General features: G+C 39.7%; 1 pseudogene; it reads right to left on the bottom strand.

Annotated features, from left to right (window-relative positions):
• Positions 1–4,839: 4,839 nt before the first annotated feature.
• LOC119248552 (U6 spliceosomal RNA) lies at positions 4,840–4,937 on the bottom strand (annotated as a pseudogene).
• Between the last annotated feature and the right edge of the window lie 401 nt (positions 4,938–5,338).

Below are 5,338 nucleotides of genomic sequence, written 5' to 3'. Positions count from 1 at the left end.
TCACGCAGCTGTATTCTGAGTAATCACTTTTGAGAGCCAAGCTATTTTTTCTAGCAATAATGGCTGTATTTAAATTTCACCAGCTGCTTTCCTAATGGTTATTAGAATATTTTGGTAATGGCACCAGTCGCAGGAAAGGTAGTGATACTACCTAATAGTTGTTTAATAAGTGAGATTTTTGAATCAGGGGAGATGACACTTATTTAATGTAATCCAGATGTTTTCTCTCTGGGTGTTCCCCAATTCCAGCAGCCTTAGTGATCATACTGAATATTAGTAATCAAATAAAATGGCTTGAGGCCTCATCACACATGCATAAAGGGAAACCAGCATAACTCTCTGCCTACTGCCTATGGGCATCGCAGGCAGGGGTGGAGTGGATTGGGGTAAGTTTCTTCTAGACTTACTGCTTTTCCTGAGCTCTCAATCTCATTTCTTTTTTTTTCTTTTATTCTTTTTTTTTTAAGATTTATTTATTTTTATACAAGAATCGGGGTACAGGCCAGATGCATGGGAGGGTGAGAGGATTCACCAGAGACAGAGCGGGGAGCAGAACAGACAGACTGACGAAATACACTGCTGAGGGGGAAGCGGGCGAGACAGGAGAGGTCTGCTGCACCATGTGGGATTCTCGCCGGCCAGTTGGGATCGAACCCACACTGCGGAGGCTGCGGAGAGCCTAGTTCAGCACTCAACCACCTGCACCACCAGGGAGGCCCTCAATCTCATTTCTATCTAGCCTCATATGGTTTTCTTTTCTCACACTCAAACACAATCGATTTTTCCTTTGATCCTCCCCAAATGCTATTCACAGAAAACATTTGTGTATAACCTGTTTTGACAGAGGATTGGAGAAAACAAGGGGATTGCATTACTGCAGAAGATAGCAAATTTTTAAATACAAAATGGGGGATAGATACATTGATTTCTAAATGGAGAAATCTATTGCAGGGAGAACTCTTGGTCTCTCTTTTCCCTGGGTTCCAACTTCATTTTCCAGAACTCTCCTGCCTTCTATCTTTACCTACCTATTTCTTTTACTAAGCTATCTTGCCCCACTTTCTTAGTGTGCCCTTGGAAACTTATTATTTTTTTTTGTTGTTTTACTATGGAGTGAAATATTCTCTCCTTTGGTTTATGGTCTTCCTTCTGAACAATATCTCTGAGCCTGTTTTTCACAACCAAATGGCTCCTCAAAGCATTTTACTAAGCAAAAGACAGTTCCTTCTTAAAAGAAATTTCATCCACAGCATTTAAAATAAAATTTTGTTAATTCCTTGCTATATTAAAGTCTGTCCTATCCAGACTTTAGTAACTAGCTTATCAGCATTACTTTTATAGTATTGCCAAAATTAGTCTATATTTTGAAAACCACTGAGTAAGGAGACGTAAGATTGAGTATGGCCAGATTTTAAATTCATGTTGTTTTTTTTTTTCTTCCTTGGTAATTTCTGCATATTGCCTCTTGAGGAAGCGATCTTTTCGCATAAGTAGCCTCATCATCTCCTTTAGACTTTCCTTCTTGCAAGATAAGCCACTATAAACTGGCAATAGATATTAAAATTAAAATAATAAACCTGAGGTTACAGCTGATATGTGCAATAAAGAGTATAGGAAAAGGTAAAATTCTCATTAGCTTGCTTATTGTCTTTGTAATAGCCAGAAATTCATGGGTAGAAACAAAATCCAGAAACATAGTCTTAGAGAGTGGCTTTGGGTCATAAAGGTTCATTCCTGGTCCCATTACACCCTAAGACTGCAAATTCCTCCTTCAGATCTTACTCAGGAAATGAGTCGCTTAATCTCCACAGTTTCAGTGCTGACAGCAATTTCATAAATTATTCTGAAATGGTTTGCACTTTCTACATGATCGTGGAAACCTCTTACTAGGTACACTTCCTGCCTTCCGAAACTAGCATCATCCAAAGATGAGCCTGATAAACAAGGCTTGTCTGTTCCATCACAATGTATCAACTGGGGTGTCGACCTCAGGACCCCCACATGACTTTACATAGTGGTGTCATCAGAGAGGCAACTCCAGGGATGCTGGGGCCTGGTTAGGCCTCCAGGGAATGCTCTTGCCTGACTCTGCAGTCCTCATCTAGGGGAGCAGACCTAAGGCATTCATCTGCTCAGCATTACGTTTCTTATCCAGATGTCTCTTGGTTTTAGCAGCCATGAATATAAAATAGTCATGTAAAAATGGTAAAATTTTAATGCTTCTGCAATTGCTCCATCTGCATAAGTACTCAACACCCTTGAGATGTTCCTAATCATCTCTGCACATTTCCCACGAAGGCTTCATCAGTGCAGAGAGCAGCCAGCCCTTCGGTGGTCTCTGTGCTCTTCTCTCTTGTATTCTAGCTCCCCTCATCATTCATGTGTCAGTCTTTCTTTCTGGCTTTTTTTTTTTTTTTTTAAAGATTTATTTATTTATGCATACAAGAACTGGGGTAAGGGCCGGAGGTTGGGGGAGATGAGAGGATTTACCAGAGACAGAGCAGGGAACAGATCAGGCAGACTGACTGAAATACTCATGTATGTGTCAGCCTTTTATTTTAATAAAAATGGTGAACACAGCAGAGCCCCTACTAAGTGCAGGGAGTTATTGCAAATTTGTGTACCTAGTAAGTCTTTTATTTTTGCAATCACACTCTGTGGTGGGGAACTGTTACTATCTCCACTTTTACAGATGAGGAAGCTGAGAATTTGTCAGCAGTGAAGTGGTAGGACCTGAGTCCTTGCCTTTAATCTTTGCTATTTGCATTTTCTGGTGATGGCAGGTATTGACTGTAAGCATGAGTCAGTCCTTGTTTTATAGCTTTGACAAATGACTTCTTTGGTTCTCAGCATTCTCACCTGTAAATGGAGATAATATTAGTACTTTCCTCATCAATCACTGCTGATATTAAATAGAGTAGTGGACTCCTTCTCCTTGCCATGTTATAAGCAATGAATGTTTGCTCTAAAGATTATAACAATGACCCTCCTTTTAAACTTATTTGTACTCTTTTTATAGATTAGCAAGATGGAGCCTTGGAGAAGTAGAAAAACTTGCCTCAAATGAAGCACTCTTTGGAGGCAGTTGGAGCACTAGAGATTTTTCTCATACCCAGTGACCTTTAAAACACTTAGGTGAAAAAAAAAAATAAAACAACTAGGTGAGATATCTGTGTGTTTTACTTGCTTTCTTGAGAAAGGTAACGTAAGTACCTCTTTCGACTAAGCATTGAACTTTCAGAGTTAATGCATATTTTCAGTGCTTTTCACCATTTTTGCCCTAAAGTGCTCTTTGGAGGCATTTTGAGCACTAGTGTTTTTTCTCATACCTAGAGACTCTTAAAACACCAAAGTGAGATATCTGCGTATTTTACTTACTTGCTGGAGAAAAGTCTGGGTTGAGTCCGAATTTAGTCGGCAGTCTAGGTTTGGAACTCAGCTCTGGGTTGACATACCCAGGTTCTATCCAGCGATAGCGAGTCTGGATACCTGGTATTGCTTCCCATGAGTTCCATGCGTGCTGAACATCACATGGAAGATGCTACGTGGTATGTGATTTTGATCAAGAAACAGTCTCTGCCCTGATCTTATACACAATGACCTCTGATATGAGCCACATGTGAGAAGTTCCAAATGAGTGGAATAAGTGACATATGACTGAGTGCTGAGCAGCGTGGGTCATGTGACTATGAGCATAAATCATTCCTGGGTTGTTTCAAAACTTTTGGCTGAATGCCTACGTCTTCACTTCACTTCTTGCTGTGAAACTTTTGTTTTGCTTTAAACCCAAGAGTACAGCTCCACGTGTAACACAATATCATGTAAATTAGGGTGATCTTGGAAGCCAGGCTGCTTGTCATACTATAGTTGCTTTGTTGCTGTAATGAAAACCACATGCCTCATGGTATTTTTAGACTAGTTAATATTAGCGGATCAGCAGCATTTTTATTTAGATATTGCTATTCCAGCTGTGCTTCCTTCAGCTACTTCAAGAAAATTAAGAATTTCTACCAAAACGAAAGCTTTCAGAACTGCGGAACATTGAATGAAAACATACCACCCTCCAGCCTTGAATTTTGGTTTCCACACGGAATTTGTATTTGCTTCCCTGTGTCTTTGTTAAAGAAAGACATGCTGGTGCGCGGGCTTGCTTTCGAAGAAAGGTGGAACAATAATCAAGGTGGAATCAAGGAAGGGAATGATTTGAGTTTGTCCTGGAGGCAAGAAGACAGGGAGGAAACAGGAACAGAGAAAGAGAAAGGGGATTTCCAGTTACCTCGCTGAGTTGTTCTTGGAATTCACTGGCCTGTTGGGTTTTTTCATCGTCTTGTCTTATTACTGTTTTGAGAAAGGGAGCATCATTTCATTCTTGCATCTTCTGAATCTCTGCATTTGCTTCTTTCATAGATAGTTTTTATTTGTTGGCCAGAGACCTTAAATTACTTTCCTCCCCAACTAAATTTACCTCTTCTTCTCCACATAACAGTAAGATTCCAACGTTTCAGTGATTAAAGAATGAAAACTTTAGTGCTTTCTCTCTAGGGAGAAACTGAGGCAGATGAAAGACTTTAACTTTGATGTCATTAGGAGCAGTTACTTCAATCTGTAAGATAGGTCTTTGTGGACTCAAGAAGTGACTGATGGGCATGCTCTTCTCTGCCCAGCAGGCTGGAAAAAAGAGGGGTAAAGGATAGGATTGCTCCTAACAACATCAAAGTTACAGACCTTTCTGTTGAGGATCAGGTTAATTTATACCAAGACCACACAAGCAACAGTGCACAATCTTATGATGCTATAGGACAGGGCTGATGAGCTTTTGCTTTGGTGTGTGTTTTGTTTTTTAATAAGGAACACTTTATGAATTTGTGTGTCATCCTTGCTCAGGAGCAATGCTAATTTTCTCTGTATCATTCCAATTATTTAATATGTATGTGTATTTTTTTTTTAAGCCAATGTATCATGAATGGATTGAGCCCAACAGCTAGGGAAAGGAAACTGCTTAACTTTCACCCTTCAGTCCACCTTGCAACCATAAGCTCTTCAACCTGTTTTCTTTGTTATCTTCAGTTGTCTGGTCATTTTCAAGTTAAAAACAACAACAACAACAACAAAAAGCAAATCTTATTCTGATGATCACAATTCTTCAGGTTGTAAAGAAACCAACAGAATTTAAACAGAAACTTTATCTCAAATCCAAGGTGAGACTGCTCTCTTGTTGAGCCCAGACCTGACCGTTGGTTGCACGTCCTAAAATGAGAAAGGAGAATTCAATCGTAATGGTCCATTTGCTCATTCCTTTTTTTTGACTCCATTGGCTTCATTACCTTTGGTTTCCAGT

Source organism: Talpa occidentalis, unplaced genomic scaffold (genome assembly GCF_014898055.3).
Source record: "Talpa occidentalis isolate TD23 unplaced genomic scaffold, MPIMG_talOcc4v2.1 talOcc4.16, whole genome shotgun sequence".
Taxonomy (NCBI): Eukaryota; Metazoa; Chordata; class Mammalia; order Eulipotyphla; family Talpidae; genus Talpa; species Talpa occidentalis.
This window is presented reverse-complemented; position numbering and strand designations above follow the sequence as displayed.